The following is a 23,404-nucleotide window of genomic DNA, read 5'->3' as shown; positions in this document are numbered from 1 at the left end:
ACTTAGATCAATCTCAGGCCCTGATGGTTTTATCGAGTTTGGAGTTGGCTACTGGGCATCCACAACTGCTGTCCTGGGCCCAAGGCTGGAGTGGTCTGATCACAAAATGTTTCCACCTTTCAGATGGAGGAAAACCAAAAAGCAGGCAGACTCTCACCATTATCCTAACCAAATTCCCCTAACTCTTGGCTAGCCAGCTTGGAAGCTGCTGCACCTACCTGCCCACTCTGGAGCTTGGGCAGCCACCAGCACAGCAACCACCACTCACATACACATCTTGCATAGGGCAATGATTCTGGAGCTCAACCCTGGACTTTTTCCCAGGGCTCCAGAATCACTAAGACCACCTAGGTGTCATCTAGTACGCTAGCATAAAGGCAACAACTATGGCTCATGCTATCTGTTGTGATACACATTTTGTGGAATAAACTATTGAACAGCCATGGAAAGATCTTTATTAGTTTATTGGATCTTGACATCTCTACCAATATATGAAAGTCAAATGAAGGCAGGAGTGGGATGGGTCTAAAAGATATGTCAATTCTTGTGACACAGGAAGAGGCCTGGGAATCCCAATTCCTGTGATAGGAAAACACCGGTGTGCACAGCATCATCACTAATCGATAATAAAATAAAAGGCTTGTTAAATAAGATATTAGTTTCATTTTTGAGTGCGCAATATCCTAAATAGCAAAACTTTCCTGAGCAAAACAAGGAAGTATTCATCTCTGCTGTCATAAAGTCCACCATGCAAAGCAGCAGTTATCTTCAGGGGAAATGATCTGTATGATTTGGACTTGTTCTGGGGAGATACCCGGGCAATACCAGGAGGTTGGCAATCCTAGGATCTGATAATATATTTTTTCAGGGTCAGAAATGGCTGCCAGGGCAAAAGGAAACCTGGGGGGAAAGGAATCCTTATATACGCTGTGCACAGTCCTTGCCCACTTCAAGGATTGTTGCCTTGCCGTGGCAAGGGGGCTTGCGTAGCTCAGTGAAGCTATGAGCTATGCCGTGCAGGGCCACCCAAGACGGATAGGTCATAGCTGAGAGCTCTGACAAAAGGTGATCCACTGGAGAAGGAAATGGCAAACCACTCCAGTATCTTTGCCATGAAAACCCAATGGACAAGTTCAAAAGGCAAAACGATATGACGCCGGAAGATGAGCCCCTCAGGTCAGAAGGTGTCCAATATGCTACTGGGGATGAGCAGATGGCTAGTACGAGTAGTGCCAGAATGAATGAAGTGACTGGGCCAAAGCCGAAAGGACGTTCAGTTGTGGAAGTAACTGGTGGCAAAAAGACAATCCGATGCTGTAAAGATTTTTATTCCATAGGAACCTGGAACATCAGATCCATGAATCAAGGCAAGCTAGACGTGGTTAAACAAGAAATGACAAGACTGAACATCGACATTTTAGGAATCAGTGAACTAAAATGGACAGGAATGGGTGAATTTAATTCAGATGACCATCAGGTATACTACTGTGGACAAGAATCGCACAGAAGAAATGGAGTAGCCTTCATAATCAATAAGGGAATAGGAAAAGCAGTCTTGGGATACAATCCCCAAAATGACAGAATGATCTCAGTTCGAATCCAAGGCAAACCATTCAACATCACAATAATCCAGGTATATGCCCCAACCACTGCTGCTGAAGAGGATGAAGTTGATCAGTTCTATGAAGCCCTACAACACCTTCTAGAAGTAACACCAAAAAATGATGTGCTTATCATCATGTGGGATTGGAATGCTAAAGTAGGAAGCCAAAAGATAACTGGGAAAACAGGCAAGTTTGGCCTTAGAGTACAAAATGAAGCAGGGTACAGGCTGGTGGAATTTTGTCAAGAGAATACAATGGTCATAGCAAACACTCTTTTCCGACAACCCAAGAGACGACTCTACACATGGACATCACCAGACGGTCAACACAGAAATCAGATTGACTATGTGTTCTGCAGCCAAAGATGGAGAAGTTCTATACAGGCAATAAAAACAAGACCAGGAGCTGATTGTGGTTCAGATCATCGGCTTCTTGTTGCAAAATTTAGGCTTAAATTGAAGAAAGTAGTGAAAAGCACTAGGCCACTCAGATATGAACTAAATCATATCCCCGACGAATATACAGTAGAGGTGACAAATAGATTTAAGGAATTAGATCTGATAGACAGAGTGCCTGAAGAACTATGGACGGAGGTTCGCAACATTGTACAAGAGGTAGCAACTAAAACCATCCCCCCCAAAAAATGCAAGAAACCAAAATGGCTGTCTGAGGAAGCTTTACAAATAGCTAAGGAGAGAAGGGAAGTGAAAGGCAAGGGAGAAAGAGAAAGATACACCCAATTGAATGCAGAATTCCAGAGAAAAGCTAGAAGAGATAAGAATGCCTTCTTAAATGAACAGTGCAAACAAATAGAAGAAAACAATAGAATGGGGAGGACCAGAGATCTTTTCAAGAAAATTGGAGATATGAAGAGAACGTTTCATGCAAAGATGGGTATGATAAGGGACCAAAATGGTAGGGACCTCACAGAAGCAGAAGAGATTTAAAAAAGGTGGCAAAATTATACAGAAGAACTATACAAGAGCGAGCTTACTGAACTGGAGCCAGACATCCTGGAATGTGAAGTAAAATGGGCCTTAGGAAGTCTGAGCACCAATAAAGCTAGTGGTGGTGACAGCATTCCAGTTCAACTATTCAAAATCTTAAAAGATGATGCAGTAAAAGTGCTACACTCAATATGCCAGCAAATTTGGAAAACTCAACAATGGCCACAGGATTGGAAAAGGTCAGTTTACATTCCAATCCCAAAGAAGGGCAATGCCAAAGAATGTTCAAACTACCACACCATTGCACTGATTTCTCATGCTAGCAAAGTTATGCTCAAAATTTTACAAGCTAGGCTCCATCAATATGTGGACTGAGAACTTCCAGAAGTACAGGCAGGATTTCGAAGAGGCAGAGGAACTAGAGATCAAATTGCCAACATACGCTGGATCATGGAGAAAGCTAGGGAGTACCAGAAGAACGTCTACTTCTGCTTTATTGACTATGCTAAAGCCTTTGATTGTGTGGAGCACAACAAATTGTGGCAAGTTCTTAAAGAGGTGGGCATACCAGAGCATCTTATTTGTCTCTTGAGAAACTTATATGCAGGTCAAGAAGCAACAGTGAGAACCGAACATGGAATCATTGATTGGTTCAAAATTGAGAAAGGAGTTAGGCAAGGCTGTATACTGTCGCCTTGCCTATTTAACTTGTATGCGGAGCACATCATGAGAAAGGTGGGATTAGAGGAGTCACAAATTGGGATCAAGATTGCAGGGAGAAATATCAACAACCTCAGATATGCAGATGATACCACTCTAATGGCAGAAAGTGAAGAGGAACTAAAGAGCCTGTTGATGCGGGTGAAGGAGGAGAGTGCAAAAGTTGGCTTGAAACTCAACATCAAGAAAACAAAGATCATGGCATCCGGCCCTCTCAATTCCTGGCAAATAGATGAGGAAGAAATAGAGATAGTGACAGATTTTATTTTCCTGGTCTCCAAGATCACTGCAGATGGGGACTGCAGCAAAGAAATTAAAAGACACTTGCTCCTGGGAAGGAAAGCTATGACAAATCTAGACAGCATCCTAAAAAGCAGAGACATCCCCTTGTCAACAAAAGTGCGTCTAGTCAAGGCTATGGTCTTCCCAGTTGCAATGTATGGCTGCGAAAGTTGGACCATAAGGAAGGCTGAGCGTCAAAGAATTGAGGCTTTTGAACTCTGGTGCTGGAGAAGACTCTTGCGAGTCCCTTGGACTGCAAGGTGAACAAACTGGTCAGTCCTAGAGGAGATCAGCCCTGACTGCTCCTTAGAAGGCCAGATCCTGAAGATGAAACTCAAATACTTTGGCCACCTCATGAGAAGGAAGGACTCCCTGGAGAAGAGCCTAATGCTGGGAGCGATTGAGGGCAAAAGAAGAAGGGGACGACAGAGAATGAGGTGGCTGGATGGAGTAACTGAAGCAGTAGGTGCAAACTTAAATGGGCTCTGGGCAATGGTAGAGGACAGGAAGGCCTGGAGGATCATTGGATCGTACACGACTTCGCACCTAACAACAACAACAACAACAGTTCTTGCATTGGATCCAGTAGCTCTCAGCTAGGTGCAGTAGCTCTCAGCTAGGGATGCCAGCCTCCAGGTGAGACCTGGAGATCCCCTGGCATTACTGCTTATCTCCAGATGACAGAGATCAGTTCCCATGGAGAAAATGTGGCCGTTCGCACCTGAAGCAGCCAGCGCAACAGAGCTCTGCGCCTGTGTGTGTGTGTCAACCGGTGTACCAGCACCCATGCTGCGGTGCTGGCTGCTTCGGGTGTGAATGGTCACCGAAGCACCCAACCCTAAAATGGCTTCTTTGGAGGGTGGACTCTGTGTCATTGTGCCCCACACAGGGTCAGGAATGCCAACCTCCAAATGGAACTTCCTACTTTCTTCCTTGATATTGGGGCATGCAATAGGAGAGGGAGCAGGGGGAGGAGCTATTGGCTATTAAGAGCGAGCCTCCTCTCTCTCCCCCATAAGCCACCCTACCCACACAAGCCCTGGCTCCCTTTCATTTGCAGGCTCACCAGTTTGAGGCAGAACCTCCTCCCCCAACTGGTTCTCTGCCTTTTCCCTTGCTATGCGGCATATAGCAGGAGAGGAAGCACGGGGACAGGCTATGTCTGTCTGCCTGCCTGTCTGTCAGTCTCTCTCTCCCCCCTCCCAACCACCATCCCCACACAAACCCTGGCCCTCTTTCCTTTACAAAGCTCACCAGTTTTATGCAGAATAATGCCTCCCCCACCCCCCATCCCAAAAATTGCTTTTTGCCTTCTTTCTTGCTATTGGGGCATGCAGCATGAGAGGAAGCAGGGGGATGGGCTATGGGTGAATAAGAGCCAGCCTCATGTCTCTCTCTCACTCTCCCCCCCCCCCAGCCACCCTCCCCACACATACCCTGGATCTCTTTCCTTCCCTAAACTCAGTTTTAGCCAGAAAAATAGAACCTTCCAATAGTGCTGCAGGAAAGGAACATTCTCCAAGGAGCATAAATACCAACAAACAGGCTTTACAAGGACTGTGGGCAGGGGAGAGACAGTAGGCAGTTTAAGTCGGGAATAAGCATGCAAGCTCCAACTCCTCCCAGGCAGGAAAACCATCAATGGACTAAAACACTCATGCTTGGGGGTAAGGGGGAACAAGGGAAATGGTCAGTTCCTAAGCCTAGCTAAGGGAGCAGGGGAAATGCCAGGGCTCCCTTCCAACCCCTCACCCCTGCAGACCCTTGGGCATCCACAGACCCCCAGTAGGAAAACAGTGCCCTACACTTTGAACTTGGCCCTGTGGACTCAAGGGGCCATTCTGCACAAGGGAAATATAGCATAATTGTTACCTGATGCTGACAGTTTAAATTTGTGGTTTTAGACAATGCTGTTAGCCTCCCGCAGTCTACCAGCACTCATGTCGGAACTTCTGCCAACTTGTAGGGATAGCAGTGTAATCAGGAAAATGGGATTCACCTTGGCAATATAACGACTGATTCCGCAATCACCCGCCAAGTTACAGTCAGGAGGAGACTTCAGTTTTTGTAATGCTAGGGAGATTTCCCTCCGTTGCTTCTGCCTCCGTGGCTTCCGGGGACAGGAGGTGGGTGTTTTTTTTTAAATGGAGAATGCTGAGTTGCAACGCATACTCACAAGTCTCTTCAGAACCCTTTCAATTATCTGGCTGCCCCCTTGCCCTATACGTGAGCACATGTGTCACATTTTATTTTTTGTTCTTTTTCATTGGGGGGCACATGTATAACTCCAGCAAAATACCCCTCTTGTTTTTTGTGAATGGCTGGAAACTACAAGTTACCCCCCCCCCCAGGGTTGACAGGTCCCCTCTGGCTGCTGGAAGGGGATGGGGGGGTGAGGTTGCCAGATCCAGACAAGTTAACTGCCAGGGAAGGGAAGAGACCACAGTTGGAATCAACACACCAAGGCATAAAGTTTCCCTATCACTGACAAAACTTTTGGCCCCAAAGCATCACCTCTTTGCTTCTGAGAAGGGGCTGCCGTTTGGGTAGATTTGCACAGCAGTATCTAACTATAAGTTTGCGCTATGAAACTATCAAAACTTGAAGACGGTCCTATGACAGATAACCAATGCCTCTGTGAACAAATGAAATTGCGTTGCAATGATTACTTGTTTTTTTTTAAAGGGGGGAGGCGGGATTTGCGTGGCTAGCCAAGGCTGATTGGTTGTCCAGTTGATTGGCATGCTTGAGGTGGGAGGGGGCGAGGGAGGTTTGTGGTGTTTTCATTGCTCCTCGGCAAGAACCGGATGTAGGTGAGGAATGCTGGAGGAGAAACGGTCCCGCTAGAAAAACAGAGTTTTGGGCCAAGTGTGAACTGACAATGGAACGCTACAATACATAGCAATGGAATATTCAGTGTTGATTACGGATTTCTACCAGCTGTGCGGAATGTCAGGTTTATCAATGCAATGCAATCAACAAACATTCCTAACACATAGCTTTTAATCCCAATTCATACAAGTTTGAACATGTCTGCATTTCCCTGAATCCTTCTTGAAGACACATTTTAAAAAATGACTCAGCCAGACAGAAATCTGTAAGCAGTGGATATATGCTGCTCCATCACAATTGGTGATTTTCACAAAAAAAAGAGTATCAATTCTCTTTACCTCTCAATGTCAGCCTTTCCCATACACTCCCAGGTAAAATTGGCTAACAAATTAGGATCCCAACATGCAAGGGGAGGGAGACTACATATGGATTAGGAAGATCAATTATATCTACAACACAATTGAACGTCAACTGTCACACTATGCCTGGGTGCCTGGAGGGACTCCACCTTCCACCATCTTGGGACCTTCACTGGGATACTATTCCCAAGCCTCAGAATGGCAATTACATTCTCCAGTCTGAGTGGAGATGTCTCTCCTTCCTGGTAGAGGTAATGTTTGTATTCTCAGGCCCTCTATCACATTCCTCCCTGACCTGGACTCTGGAGTCTCCTTTATACCCAGGTTCCCCCTCCTGAGACCACCTCGCCCTCCCTTGTCCTGCTTTCCCATTTGTTGTCTCTCCTGCCCATCCATGCTTCCCCCATATTCCCTACACTTGCCTAAAGCTGGCTCTTCCCTATAAATCTTGCTTGCCCTGTCTGACTCCTGAGGCCTTCCCTGCTGACAACTGCTGCTTCTTTCCCTATCTAAGCAGGTTTTTCACCAGCTCCTGACTTCCTGGATAGGCAAGAAAAGGCTTGTGGCCTGGTGTGGCCTGGCCTTCCAGCCTTCTATACTTTGGCAGTCCCTCCTTTGGGTCTCCTGCTCTCACGCTTCTTCTGCTGCCCATGCTGTTTACTGGGCTGCGCCCTCCAGTTAGTTCCCTCCCTAGAGAGCTGCCAGTTTTGTGGTTCAAGGGGGAAGTCCAGGGCTTACACTGCCTCCTCCATACACCTGGAGTTGTGTTCCTGAATAATGACTACTTTTTAAAATAAAAAAGCTTTAATTTGCAATACAATGTTGAGTAAAACATATTCAGTTACCAGGCCCTTTTGTTGGATATATTCAAATGAGTAGCTGTGTTGGTCTAACACCAGGTCTGGCACCTTTAAGATCAACAAAATTTTATTCTGGTTATAAGTTGTCAGGTGCACACACAAGTATGTAAGTGCATGAAAACTTATGGTCAGAATAAGACTTTGTAGAGACACCACTGGACTCAAACTCTGTATAATTCTAATAACATATAATAATAATAATAACTACAATTGCAGAAATGTCACGTTGCATGTTTGTCCCAGACACATCCCAGAGGGAAGCAAATAAAAACTTGGTCTCAAATCAATGCCATCCCATAGACAGCTGGGAAAGAAGCAATATAATACCGACTCAGAGCTGCATCAGACCAGAGAGGATTCAAGCACAGTTGCCATAGAATTCCTTCCAAAGAAAAATGCTTTCCAGAATGGAGGGGGTCTGGCTTGTTGTTGTTATTTATTAGAACATCAAAGAGCAATGTCATGTTTTTTTAAGGAGTTCATCAAGTCACTGCAGATAATACTGACCTTGACAGACTAATTGGCTGATGCAGTAAACAGCAGGTTCATGTGTCCATTTATACACAGCAAATTTACTTCAGTAATAGTCTAGTATCAATTTAGCACTGCCCTAATTTTAACAGAACAATTTCACATAGAAGATGCAAACTGAAAGCTTGCATTTTTAATGTAATTGATTACATGCATAAACGTTTATACAGAACTGCACAGGACTGTCACAGCAATACTGCTCTCAGGGTAGCTTACTAAAAGGCCATAGAATATCAGCCACAGTTTTGAGAGACAGCCAGGCTTTAGTGAAACTAAGAGGGGAAAAATATAACCACAGCTCCCCTAAATGGACCAGAATGGTGAAACAGAATAGGTAACTTTGAATTGTACATATGTAATGGTTTAAAAAGTTAGAAAATAGTGATAATTTATTTCTGAATATGAGTTAGCTGAACAAAACATCAATCACTCCTCAAAGCAGATGAAAGGTAAGAAACTGTCATTCAACCAACTTTGTATTCATAAACAGAGCAGTATGAAAGTAATCTAAACTGCTGAAGTAAAGGCTTGTTGCCACCTATTCTGTTTCCAAATAAGTTTATTTCTTCACAATATTTATATTATGAAAAAAGATCTTCTCTGGAATAGCCCAAACCACTCACAAAATGGACCAACAGGAATCAATAAACACAATTTGTAATATTCCAGCAGAAAAAAAATAAATTTAGCTTGCATACAAACATAATCCTGTACAAACAAGATTCTGTGAATGATCGTCAACATTATCCACTCAATAAAGAGCACTGTGCTTTGCCAACTTCAACTGGCTGGTGATCCCTGGCCCCAAGGAAGCACATATGGCCTCAACCAGGGCCAAGTCATTCGCTGATCTGACCTAAACCTGGTGGAATAAATTCCCAGCAGTAATCTGGGCCCTGTCAGAGCTAGCACAGTCCTACAGGGCCAGCAAAATGAAGCTCATCCACCAAGCATTTATCTGAGGTTAATTGAATTGACAACATCTAATTGGCCCCCAACATCCCTTCCCATTCAGATATGCTTATTAAGCACATCATGGGCCAATCCCGCACTGACTAATCTGCGGGGTTATAGTTGATTTGTTAACAGTTCAGTTGTTAGTGATGTTATTGCTGTCATTGTTAATTGTTGCAGTTATTGAACTTATCTTGTATCTGTCATATAGTTTTCATGAACCAAAGGGAAGGGCAGTATATAAATGTAAGTAATAAATGAATAAAATTAATTCCTTCTTTGTCTCCAGATTGCTACTCTAAGAGCAATTTCCTCTTTCTTCTTGGAAGTCATTCACTCAGTCTCTACTCTTTTTCAGCTAGAGATGTACCGTATATACTCGCATATAAGCCGATCCTCATATAAGCCAAGGCACCCAATTTCACCACAAAATGCTGGAAAACCTTACTGACTCGCATATAAGCCAAGGCTGGTGTTTGGATAGTGGCTCTTCCCCCTTCCCTTCCCTTCCTGGCAGAATCTTTTTTTTCCTTTTTCTTCCCACTCCCACTCCCACTCCCACTCCTCCCTCTTTCCCCTCCTCCTCCCTCTTTCCCTCTGACCCCTCTTGCCTTTTTATATCCAATCCTTCTTATTATTCCATTCCCTTCTTCTTAGCCAGGTGTTCTGTCCCTCCAGGGGCGCTTCCTCCTTCTGCTCTCTGCTCTCCCTCTGAGACAGAGGCTTCAGAGCTTCCTTCAGCAGCAGCACGTGCTAGCCTCATTAAGGCAGGGAGGGGGAGCTGGGCTTGCTGCATCTCTTCCTGCCTCTGCTTCTTCAGTTAAGTATAATTGTCTTCCACCCCCACCCTCATGTCTAGTCTGGCAGATTTTTTTTAAACCCGCTTATAAGCCAAGGGAGACTTTTTCAGCTTAAGGGCTGAAAAACTCAGCTTATATGCGAGTTTATACAGTAGTTAGAAACATATCTCTGAATCTCCTCTTCCCAATCAAGTATATTAGTTCCTAAAAAAACCTTTATCTACTCTAATCAGGTTTTGCACCACTACTGTGTTAATCTGCCAAGGTTTATTTAAAATATTCATTAGCCATTTTTCTCCCTTGAAAAACACAGGTGCCTTAAAATTTTAGCACAGTTCTTGGATATTTGTACAATACCCCTAGCAGTTTCCTTCTGCTCAGAGCTCTCTGGGTTCAACCCATTATGAAAACCAGCATCCTAACCATGCCAAATGTGAGATATTATTTTTTCCCTTTCATTAACACACAGAAGAAGGAGAAGAAAGGCACTGGGGGAAGGAGAGAAAGTTAGAAATCATCAGTAACCTTGGTTTTGTTACCAAGACAGAACAACTATAAAGTATAAAGAACTAAGAAAACAGCAATATAACATTTAAAGATAGGTGAGATATTCTTGAGCTATATCTCATTTCTACACTGAAATGTCTGTTTTAGAGTCTGCTGTAGAGACCAAAAAAAAAAAAAAGGGGGGGGGGTGTTTTCTTACCAAATTCCAGAATAAGATATAAGGATGAACATCTATAAATCCAAAAAGGATAAGTGCTCATTTATTTTTCCAAAACGTAAATTGTAGTATTATAAAATCTCTAGCCAGAAGCTAAGCAACTATGTCATAAAGCATTGACAATTTAAGAGTGTTCTTGAGTTACACCAATGGGCTCCAAATAATCATTGTGAATATGACCGCAGTTCATGGAATTTCCAGTCTTCAAAGAGATATCATCTATGGCAGTTTCACTTGATTACTGCACCAGGGGAGGGGGACATGTAGAAACCTGGTAGTGTACTTTTATTCTGCAAGTATGCTGTGACAGGCACCTACATTCCTATGCTCAACTATGTGCCATAAATTGCAAGTTTCATGGTAGCATTTTTCCAGGGTGTTCAAGAGGGGAAGATTCCCTGCATTAGATTTCGTAGCAAGTAGCAACTGGGGCTTGTCAATCACCTCAAACTCTAGACAAAGATCAAACCTGTGTGTCTGCCTCTTCTGAAGAGGTCTGTCTTGGGGGAAATAAAATATTATGGCATCAACAATTTCAATATTTGTTTCCAACTTCACTGGTTCTAAGTACACTACCCCGAGATGCAATGGGGTGGTATATAAATTAAACGAATAAATAAATAAATAACAACTAATATTTCCCTAAGATTAAGATTAGGGTTAGGATATGTATCTTTTCATAAGGAAGGCCGAGCGTCAAAGAATTGAGGCTTTTGAACTCTGGTGCTGGAGAAGACTCTTGTGAGTCCCTTGGACTGCAAGGCAAACAAGCCGGTCAGCCCTAGAGGAGATCAGCCTTGACTGCTCCTTAGAAGGCCAGATCCTGAAGATGAAACTCAAATACTTTGGCCACCTCATGAGAAGGAAGGACTCCCTGGAGAAGAGCCTAATGGTGGGAGCGATTAAGGGCAAAAGTAGAAGGGGACGACAGAGAATGAGGTGGCTGGATGGAGTCACTGAAGCAGTTGGTGCAAACTTAAATGGATTCCGGGGAATGGTAGAGGACAGGAAGGCCTGGAGGATCATTGTCCATGGGGTCGCGATGGGTTGGACACGACTTTGCACCTAACAACAACAACGTTTCTTTACAGTTACTAACAACAGAGCATTCAACTACCAAGCAGCAGAACCTTCCTATTAGTTGACTCTGAGCTTGAGCTTTACAGGATCATACAGTTTGTGAAGAAACAAATAAAACTGAGCTCTAGCTAAAGTGTTGTGGAACTTTCCTCAGAAGATGGCTTGAACGCATAAAGCTGCCTCATTCAGACCATCCAAGGTCAGTACTTTCTACTCAGACTGGCAGTGGCTCTCCAGGGTCTCAGACAGAGGTTTTTTGTATCTTTTACTGCCTGATCCTTTCACCTGGAGGTGCCAAGAACCTTCTGCATGCCAAGCAGATGTTCTAACACCAAGCCATAGCCCCTCTCCACAGCTTCTCTCTCAAAGAACTTTCCATGCTTAGATGGTAAAATACAAGCCACAGATATTTGTTTCTTGTGTTTAGTGGAGTATAAATCTTAGGAGAAATAACCCAGATGAAGCACTGATTTATATGAGAAAGAAGTGAATTTGTCAACAACAATGCATTCCTTGCCGTGACAAGGGGGAGAGCTAGCTTAATGAAGAGGCACGACGATGGGTGAATTTGTCAACATACAACACCACAACAAGGAATAGCTGATCACTATGGCCCATTATGCACGGCCGCCGAAACGGCGATTTCGGGTCACATGGAAAACGCGGAGGGGGAAGACGCGACGCATACCGGTTATACACGGGGCGGGGCGCGACAGCGGCAAAACCCAGAGTAACCGATTATGCACGCGCCGATCCGGGCGCCGCTTCTGGTTGCGCCCCGCTCACCCGGAAGCTGCGCTTTCTTCCGCGTTTCACTGACGCGGCTTTTTCGGCGGCATGCACCGAAACTGCAGCCGGTTGCAGCCGGCTCCGTGCGTTATCCGTGATTTTAGTCGCCGCCATTCCACCCCGAATGTGCGCTAAAACCCCCGTGCATAATGGGTCTATGTGAGACAAAATTGTCCTGATGCATATCTGGTGGCAGTGTCCGTAGATACTTCGGAGAGAAATCATGACAGAAGCATCTTTAGAGCCTGCAGAACAAAACTTGAGTTCCAGGGCACCTTTAAGACCAACCAAGTCTTAAAGATGCCTCTGGATGCAAACTTTGTTCTGCTATTTCAGACCAACACAGCGACCCACCTGAATTTAGATACTGTGGTTGTGTGTTTTAAAGAATTAAATCAGCTGGCAGCTTTCCTGGTGCCCACCAAGTAATTTTTTTAAGGGGGGGGAAGGAAACAGGTGAGGCTTTTGCACATCATAGTTTCTTATAGGTTGGCTGTACAGATTAAAATGTTTCAGCAGCAGCTGTCTCCATAGAGCTGTTTTTATTTTCCCTCGTTCCTCTTTCCCACTGTATTTTGTTAAAGCACCTCTCTTCTCTCCTGCACTTGCGTTTCCTCTGTGTATATGCCTCTGCCTCCTGCAGCAGCCATTTTGTGACTGACCTCTGCCACCCTGTATCAGAATTCTAAGGTTCTCCAGAGGCTAAAAAAAGATTGGGGACCCCTGCCTTAGAAACATGGGAGCATTCTGATAGCAGTTGGTTGGTTGGTTGGTTGGTTGGTTGGTTGGTTGGTTGGTTGGTTGGTTGGTTGGTTGGTAGATATACCACACTCCCCTTGCACATCAGGGTGGTTTACATATAACACAGGAAACAAGAACGTAAGTACAATTCAGAGTAATATCAAATGAACAATAGAAGTAAAAGCAGTTGCATAATAATTCATAACTGAAATAACATAGCTAACATAGCAAAACTAACATAATAACTATCGCCCCAAGAGTTGGTCAGTTCAGGATTCAGTTCATGAAGGTGGGGGGGGGGGGGGAGTTCTGAGGATACACTTTATTAGCACTAGCACCTACCTAGGATCAGCTGCCATATTCTCCCCTCCTAGAACTGGGGCCGAGAGAAGATCAGCTCCTAGCGCCCATTATATTAAAAAATAAAATGGGCTTTATTTATAGTTGTAACATAATTCATTAAAAGTACAAGCAATACCAGAATCAGAGAGAAGGGCCAATTATGTTTATAAAGGGTATACCCATTTAGCCTCAGATGGCTGGGACAACCAAACCAGGACCTTTAAGGAAGCCTGGAGTGAAAGTTTAGGTTCATATAGAAGGTGGTCCTTATGTTGATCCCACGGCTTTAAAGATCAATACCAGCTCCTTGAATGGAACATAGAAGCAAAATGAAAATCAGTATAGATTGAACAAGACTGGCGATCCCCACAACCCACTCCAGTATCATCCCATCTAGAAATTTCCTACATCAGATCTTCTCCTTACTTCTGTAAGGATTAAGTTTCAGCTTGTTATCCATTCCAAAACTGCATCCAGGCATCTCTTCCCAGTTTCCACTGCCTCCCTAGGATCTGCTGGCAACATGATAAAGAGCTGAGTATCATTTACATATTGGTAGCAACTCAGCCCAAATATCTAGATGAACTCTCCCAGCTATTTTATATTTGTGTTGAAAAGCATGGGGGACAAATTGGAACCTTGAAGAACCCCAAAGCACCAAAGCAGAAAGCCCCCCCCCCCCAGCATCACACTTTGAAACCTACCCCTGAGGTAAGACTGGGACTAAAAAAGCACAGCGCTTTCCAGTCTCAGTCCCAAAAGGCAACCCAGTGATGAATGCTACCAAAGCTGCCAAGAGGTCCAGCAGAATTAACAAGATCACACAGATATTGCTGGATGGAATTTTTCACTTATTATTGCCATTAAATTTGCTATCAGAACTTGGACATTAATAATTATATAGCTGTACAGGCATAAACCCTCCCAAAGTCTGCCCTCTATGAATTCATCGACGTTACAGCACACTTGATATTTATACCACACAAATAAGAGCAATCTTATTATATTTTTAAAATGTACATCTTTAATCAAATAAAGAGAGATTAGTTTTAAAAATCCTGCAATTTTTATCCTTCCAAAATATATTCCATAACATGATGTGTTTGCAGATAGAAAAGTGCACTTTATTTTTTTATTTATTTATTTATTTTTTTAGATTTCACATCTTCCTCTTCATGAGATTTCTGGGAGAAAATCTGTTAGATATATTAATGCCCTTCTTGGTGCTGGTCTCCTAAAATCTGTGAGAGGGAGAAAAAAGTTTCATTATACTACTTTAGCATTTGAAAATGAAAAATTAAATATCCTTCTCTTCATGCTCTTATCAATAATAAACACTCTCAGTCATGCATACCCATACAACTCTCCACCCACTATGAGCCAGCATGCCGAGAGTGGCAGGAAGCAAATCAAAATAATAAATAAATATAAAATAAAGTTGCAACACAATATGTATATCAAAGATATGCACACGGAAGAACAGCAATGATACCTTCGTGGGTTAGAACCCTTTAGTTTGAGGATCATTCCTTTCCTTTTCATGCTCTTCTCTTCTGGCAATATAATTCCTAACAGATGCTATTGAATGGTATCGGCAAGAGAAACAGAGACTAAAGTGGTGTTCTCATCTTCTTTTCTCTTCCCATTCTCTCCAAGGATTCTGAAAACCTGGGACATTTGATGAAGTAACTCTAATAAAAGGGGGAAGGGTAAATGAGGAAAAAATCAGTATATGCCACTGTGGTTTCTTTTTTGAAAACAATCAAAACAACATGAAGGCAACTAAAAAGTAATAACTGACTAGGCAAAACTTACCTGAAGAAGTCTTGGATCTACTTCTGTGGCTCATGCCATGAGCATTCACTGGCTGAAGTGTATCTGTACTTGCTCCACTTTTGTTGTTCTTCTATATCATCTGCCCCCACTCACAATGCAGCTGGTGGCTACATACGTATATGGTGTGCCAAGCATTTTTATTGATGATAATGAGCACTTGTCTATTTGAAGAATAGTGTGAACTTACGCCCAATATTTTTCACTAGTCAATTACTTCCAAACACCTACCAGAGCCAAGCCAAGTATTTAACTTATGAAGTCTAGTATTTCAACCACTAAAAATGTCAAGCAAACAGCTCTGTTTTATTATATTCTTGAAAGGTTTTAATTCATGAGTCCAACAACGGCTGCTTGACACAGCCAACCAATTATTATGTTCAATAACTGGTCTTAAAGGATCTTTTGGGTATTGTGTGTATCACACTTACAAAAGAAGCTACCAATTCCTTGACTTTTCCAGGTACCCACATGAAGTACAGTTTGATAAAGGTAATATCTGCAAAAGCTGTGTCTCAGTAATAGTTTCTGAATTAATATGAAGCTATAGCAAATGCAGAACAGTATGTTAGTGAGTAATTATAAAAACACCAGCTATGGCTTACAAGAATGAACTGCTCTTTTAATTCCAACAGCCAATTTTTTTACTTTTCAGCCCCTTTTGGGCTCCCATGTGGAGTGCCTCAGGGGGCGATACTCTCCCCTACACTTTTTAACATCTATATGTGCCCTCTAGCCCGGGGCTATGGGCTGGGTTGCCATCAATATGCAGATGACACCCAGCTCTACTTCCTAATGAACGGACGGACAGACCCCCCCACCCCGGATATATTTGCCAAATGTTTGGAAGCAGTGGCTGGATGGCTCAGGCAGTCGTCTGAAACTCAACCCCTCCAAGATGGAGGTCCTGTGGCTGGGTAGAAGGGGGAAGGATCAGGAAGCAAGCCTCCCATGCCTGGATGGTGTGCAATTAATGCCGGCACCAGTAGCCAGACATGTGGCCATGACCTTTGATGCCTCCCTTTCCATGGAGGCTTGGGTCACAAAAGTAGCCCGAACAGTGTTTTTTCATGCGCAACAAGCACAGCTACTAGCACCCAACTTGCCCTCTGAACACTTGGTGACAGTGATCCATGCGATGGTGACTTCCAGATTAGACTACTGTAACTTGCTCTATGCGGGCCTACCCCTGGCTTTGACCCGGAAATTGCAGCTGGTACAAAGTGCGGATGCAAGGGTCCTCACTGGAACACCGTGGAGGGCCCATATCCAGCCGATGCTACTCCATCTGCACTGGTTACTAGTTTGCTTCCAGATCAAGTTTAAGGTTTTGGTTCTAACCTTTAAGGCTTTACGTGGCCTGGGTCCTACTTATCTGCAGGACCGCTTATCTGCTTATGCCCCCCACAGGGCTCTTCGCTCTGTGAGTATGAATTTGCTGATTGTCCCAGGCCCCAAGGACTTGACCAGGACCAGGGCTTTTTCAGCCCTGGCCACAACCTGGTGGAATGAGCTCCCAGAAGAGCTACGGGCCCTGCAGGATTTGTCAGGTTTCCACGGGGCCTGCAAAATGGAGCTCTTCCACCAGACATATGGTTGAGGCCAGAGTGGGACCTGGCATTGTCAGATGAGGATCTCTAGCTGAAACCAACTAAGTTCCTTGCTCCCAGATAGAGAGTGATATACCCATGCTGAACGTGGAGGGCAGAGGGTATGTATTTTATTGTCCACCATCTTGATATTATGTTATTGTACTAATTTGTTTTAATGGGTGATTTTAGGGGGTTTTATTGTTTTCATGGATTTTGTAAACCGCCACGAGACATTTGAAAGCAATGGTATATAAATATAAATACAAAAATAAATAAATATAACCTGGAGTTCCATTTTAAAAATGCACTTCCTAAATTTTATCTTCTATATTGCTCTCACAATTCCATAACATGGTTTTCTTTAAAGACTATGTTGCAGTCCTCAGGAGATAGTATCATTTGAGAATTACTGAACTGTATGTTTTAATGCCTTGTCACATAAAAACACGCTGCATGTGTCAAAGAACCAACACTCTAAGCTTCTCCTGCATGCAAAAAGCTTTTGATGATGGAGAGTCACGAAGACAGTTTGCACAGCAGAATAAGGAAATTCCACAGCCTGGGACACTGGAAGGCTACTGTCTGTCAAAGCAGGCTTTGACATATGCCAGAGGTAAAAAATAATTTTATTTATTTAATTTCATTTATACCTTGCCTTTCTTCCCAATGGAACCCCAAAATGGCTTACATCGCTCTACTCTCGCCATTTTATTCTCACAGCCACCCTGTCAGGTAAGTTAGGCAGACAATGCAACTGGCTCAAGGCTCCAGAGCAAGTAATGATTTTCCATTGCTTGTCTCTGTGTAGCAAACCTGGGCTCCCTTGGTGATCTCCTATCCAAGTGCTAAACAGAGCTGACCATGTTTAGCTTCTTAGATCTGATATAATCAGTCTAGCCTGGACCATCCAGGTCAGGGTCCCATAGGCTAACATGGGCGCTGATATATCTCTAACACAGAAGCCAGGGTGATAAAAACACAAACATACACAGAGATATATTACAGTTCATAAACTCTTGATTACATTACATTAGTGATACAATAGAAATTTTCTGAAATAGGCAGCTAATTAACCACTTAAAATTATCCAAGTAATTTCATACTGTTTGCCCTGAAGTATTAAGATGTTGCTTATAAAACTAAAATAAATGAGTTTCTTAGTTATTCCAGTTGGTGGAAAGTGCAGTCAAGTTGCAGCCAGCTTACGATGACCCCATAGGGTTTTCAAAGACAAAAAGTAATGAAATCATATTCTTAAAAATTCAATCTCAAATTATTTTGAGAAGACTTTGCATCTAGAGTGCAAACCTGCATAGGCACTGAAATGTAGGCTGCTTTATCAGTTTGAAGTTCAAAATTTCATGCAAGGTGAAAGATTTCTGTATGCAAAGAAAAGAACACTAGTGTGTCATTCTCCGGAGTTACATGATGAGGCTAGCTGCAGGAATTATATGAATCTGCTATGTACAGAGTTAGGTAAATGTTAAGTGAGCTTGGTGTTGTCTGCTCTCAGCAGTTCTTCGGCACTTCAGATCTGCCTGGGATTTTCCACTGGAGATGCTGGGAGTTAAATCTGAAATAATCTTATAAAATTCAGAAAAGTTTGTTAACAGCCTTACCAACCTGGAGACAGAAATAGATGCATTATCACAGTGACTGTAAACTCTAAGGGGCAGCGGGGTTTTTTTCCTGCATACATACAGACACCCACAACTTCTTATTACTTGTCAGCCTTGCTTTGTACAGTTCTTTCAGTCTTCTTGCATAATTTCCTTAGTTCTTGACAGCTATGCTTTGATTTTTGAAATTTTAATCTTTGTTCTCACAAAATTGCCATACTGCTAAAGATGTTTTCAACTGGTAATAATAGTGTGCTTGTAAGTGATGTGGGAGCAAATTCTCAAGTATTTCTTTCTGTATCCTAAGGAAAAATAAGTCCGTTTTAAAATGAATGGTGGCATGTTGGAAAAGCTATATAACAAAGTAAGTCCATAGAGTTAGGCTATGACACTGACAATATAAATACACTTCTTAATGCATTCCCAAGGGTGTGAGCATGAGTTGGAGCACAATTGCCCTGGGCTACAGGAAAAAATGCTCAAAGGAATACTATGAATGCATTTGAATCATTTGATCTTGGAAGCTAACCAGGGTCATCCCTGGCTAGTATAAGAGACTTCCAAAGAATATCAGGGTCATGATACGGAGGCAGGCAATGAGAAATCACATGTCCCTTGCCTTGAAAACCGCTCAGGATTCCCATAATCTATAAACCGGTCTGCGGTTATTAAATAAAAGAGTAAGGGCAAGTAGGGAGGAGTTAGGGCGGGCTCTGTCCGGGATAAAAACTCGGAGGGATAAAAACTCGGGATAAAAACTCCGAGTGTCAATCCTGGACCTGTATGGCGGCCTCCTTGGCCGCCATACAGTACGCGTCTATGCAGAGAAAGGAGCAGGGATGCTGCATCGAAGATGCAGCGCCCCTGCTCCTTTCCAGCCGCACACCCTACACACTTCCCGCTGGCCTTCAGGACCCTGGCGCCACCGCTACCAGGAACAGATCAGCCACCACCCGCCGCTATCCACCGCCCACCGGCTCTACCCCCCTCTCCGAACTCCCCCCCATCATCTCCCCCTTCACAACTCATTCCCCGCACCCGCAAACACGCCGCCACAACCGACACTCCCCAACATCCAGTCCTCCACGCTCGCGACCCGCCCCAACACCCCCCTACAAGCACCCCCCACACCACCGTGCTTCCCCGCGAAACCCACCCCACACCACCCTTCGCCCCCCCACACATCCACATACACTCACACGACACCTCACTCACCCCCTCGAAGACCGCGCCATTCTCCCCCGCTGCGCTCCAGCCCATGCCGCCGCCGCCAGACCGCACGACCCGCGTGGCTGGCCCACGTCCAACACACTAAACCATGCATGCGCCGAGTCCGGCGTATGCGTGGCTCCCTCCCCCCAACTTCCCCCCACCCTCCCCTTGCCCACAGAACCACCAGACACCACGCATGCGCTGCCGCCGGAGCATGCGTGGTTCCCCTCCTACTCCCCCCAACCACCCGCCAGCATCCCGATGCCCACTGCCACCTGAACCGCCTGCCCTTGGCATCCAGTCCAGCCCCAAGCCTCAGGTAACATTGCCAGGGGACCGCGCGCCCTTCTCCCGCCCCAAGAACACCCTTCCCGCGAGGCTTCCCACCTACCCAGCGCCATCTCCGTCCCCCCAATACAGCCTCGGCATGTCTGCCACGCACCTCGGCTCTCCCCGTCCCTCGGTCCATGCCCCACGTCCAGCATCCCTGCCCACGCCCTCCAAAGCCGTGCCTGGCCACTGATCGCTAGCGCCCATTTTATTTTGAGATAAAATGGACTTTAGTTCTAGTTCAGCTATAATTTGACAGCACTTTCTACCATCACCACTTGGGAAAAAAACCATATTATATTATAATATGACTTGATATTCCTAAGCATGATTTCTTGACTCCATCTCATTGCCACTTTTTAAATTTACTTGGCTTGTTTGCCCAAGTCATTCAATGTTCTTGTGTTCACTTTCCTTTTAACAGAAAGAAATAATACCTACCATCCTTTATAAAGCACTTTTGTAGAAGGCTGCTAATTCAAACCTAGATTGTGTGCATAATCAAGAGTAATGTTAGGATTTCTCATTGTTTTTTTAATAAAGATTTTATTATTATTTTACTTTATGAAAGTGAAAAAAATATCAAGTTTTTTTGTATAACATGGGCACTGATATATAACACAGAAGCCAGGGTGATAAAAACACAAACATACACAGATATATATTACAGTTCATAAACTCTTGATTCTATCAGATAAGTAAAATATATAAATATGATTATACATAAGCCAGTCCTCAACTCATTATATTATTTTACAATCAATCACTCTCCTAGTCCCAGTATTGAAACCTATTTTTCATAGTCTTCAAAGAGAATGCTTGTCATCTTCTAAACATGCTCTAATATCTGCTGTTGCACTTCACAATGTATGTTGTGACAATTTCAATATTTAGTGAATGAGGACCAAATCTCTAGGGTGGTGAATCTTATGGAATAACTTGTAGAAATAAAACACAGTTCTGGCAAACACATACCTGCAAGGTGGTCATTAAGCTTAACAACATACTTGTAAACAAAACTACTGGATTTGTATGCAGAGATTTAAAGCTCAGTATGAAAAATGGCCCAAGACCACTATTTAATTATCAGACTTTCTGTTACCATAGAAAAGAAAATGGCTACCAAAGGATATTTGTATATTTTTTCACATTGTTTCTGTTGTGAAAAAAAGCTCAGTACACCCTTATATGACTCATGCTCCTATGAACAATCATATGATCACCATGTACAATTCCATAAGCTTTTCTGAAGTTTCTATTCTTTACTGGCAAATTTTAAATGCTAATAATCTTTAACCGCTCCTGCGGTATTAAATAAAAGGGTAAGGCCACCTGGGGAGGAGTTAGGGCGGGCCCTGTCCAGGATAAAAACTCAGAGGGCCCAATCAGCATCCGCAAAGCGGCTCCTGATTGGGCCCTCCAAGTGTCCATCCTGGGCCAAGCAGCCAATGGGGAGGTGCGCAAAGCGCCTTCCTATTGGTCCCTCACCAGGACAGACCAAAATTCCATTCACCCAGCTCAGTCTGGGTGCCAGTCTGCTCCTGACCACCGCAGGGAGAGGAGGTCAGTAGGGCTGCCAAGGGGGATGAGAACAGAGGCTTGGACAGGCTGTGCCAGCCCTTTTTGCCCCAAGGCTGTCCTAACTGTCATGTTCAACTGTAAATTGCCTCAGAACTCTGACAGAGCATGCAGGAGGCTGCAGAGTGCTCCCCCTCCCCCCTTCAGGCCTGCTGCGAAGGAACCTCTGACAGGCCCTGACCCAGGGAAGGAGGCCTTTCCAAGAGCAACGCAGGGGAGCCTGAGGGCCTTCCTTTTGAGAGGGGGGAGACTTTCCCCTTCTGCCAAACAGTTGCCTGACAGGGAGGCCACAGAAAAGCCCCTTCTCACTTAAAATACTGCTCTGCCCGGAGGTTAGACACAGCCAAGCCATGTGTCTTTCTTCTTTGCAATTCTCTGCAGATTTGAGGCCACTGCACAGCGTTTTTCTGCAGAGGAAACTGGCTCTTTTGTCTCCTGTTTCATCTGCACAACAACCCTGTGCAGTAGGCCTCAAGTCTTTCAATTCAACAACAACCTGTGTGGGAAGCCTTAAATGTTTCTTCTCTACCACAACCCTGTCCAAAGTAGCCTTTTCTGCCTAGGGAGTTGATCTTTATACTCTGCAGGTGAGCTGTAATTCCAGGAGCTCTCCAGGCCACACCTGGAAAGCTCAACTGTAACCACTATGCCAAAATTCCCAAAGGTCAGTCTTCTCCCACACTCAACGAACATTCCACACCACAGGTTCTTGACACCTATATCTCCACACCTATACCCTCATTTGCCACCATGCCACCACAATCTCCCACACAACACACACATTCAACCCCATTCCCTTACAGACCGGACAACTCCTCCCCTTCCTCTTCCCACTGCCAAGCTCTAGCGCCCGTTGTATTATTGGATACAACGGGCTTTGCCTCTAGTATTTTATAAAAGCACTATACACACACACACACTTACATGGAAGGTGTTCCACTCTCTTAATCATTTTAGTTTCTCTTTTCTTCACCTTTTCCAGTGCAGAAATGCTCTAGCTTTATGGTTGCCAGGCCTGAACCTAGGATTCCCAGAAGCTTTGGGGAGGGCCACAGGGAAGGATAGCACTGCAAAACTTGTAGATATCACCCAAACAACCAACATTCTAGGAATCAGAAGAATTCTATTTTATATCCTGCTTTTCACTATTGTTATTATTATTATCATTATCATTATTATTATCATTATCATTATTATTATCATTATCATTATTATCATCATTATCATCATTATTATCATTATCATCATCATTATTATCATCATTATTGTTGTTGTTGTTGTAATGTGTATGCTCCTAGCCAGCTAGCCTGTGGTGGCTTATATCATGCAATAAAATACAATTGAATGATTATAAACTTCAATAAAAACCCATGTTTCTCAAGCCCGCCATCCACCACCATACATTCAGGGAATGGTGCAATTTGGAGTGCTGGATGAGGGGCTACCCAAAGGAGTCTCAAAGCGGCTTACAATTGCCAATCCTTCCTTTCCCTACAAAAGATACCCTGTGAGGTTGAGAAGTGGTCTAGGCATACCTCAACTTTGGTTGAGAGGTGGTCTAGGCATATTTTGAACAATTAAGCTGGTGAGCAGTTTTCCAATTCCATATTTAAATTTACAATAATTTGATTAGAGCTCTATTTGTATGCCATGGTATCAATAATCCTCAGTACCC

The 23,404-nt window shown here is 43.9% G+C and overlaps 1 protein-coding gene and 1 long non-coding RNA gene across 3 annotated transcripts in view; both read right to left on the bottom strand.

The window, feature by feature from the left end:
* ERC2 (ELKS/RAB6-interacting/CAST family member 2) overlaps positions 1-23,404 on the bottom strand; it is an 819,922-nt gene that overhangs the window by 602,154 nt on the left and 194,364 nt on the right. The gene's annotated exons all lie outside the window — the stretch shown is intronic.
* LOC143831929 (uncharacterized) lies at positions 14,713-15,474 on the bottom strand. The gene is made up of 3 exons (XR_013229017.1): positions 15,381-15,474; positions 15,058-15,256; positions 14,713-14,806 (listed from the first exon to the last, which is right to left on the bottom strand). It is a non-coding gene; the product is annotated as an uncharacterized LOC143831929 (long non-coding RNA).

The sequence above is a fragment of the Paroedura picta genome, chromosome 3 (assembly GCF_049243985.1).
Source record: "Paroedura picta isolate Pp20150507F chromosome 3, Ppicta_v3.0, whole genome shotgun sequence".
Taxonomy (NCBI): Eukaryota; Metazoa; Chordata; class Lepidosauria; order Squamata; family Gekkonidae; genus Paroedura; species Paroedura picta.
The sequence above is the reverse complement of the archived record's forward strand: the minus strand, read 5'-3'. Positions and strand labels throughout refer to the sequence as shown.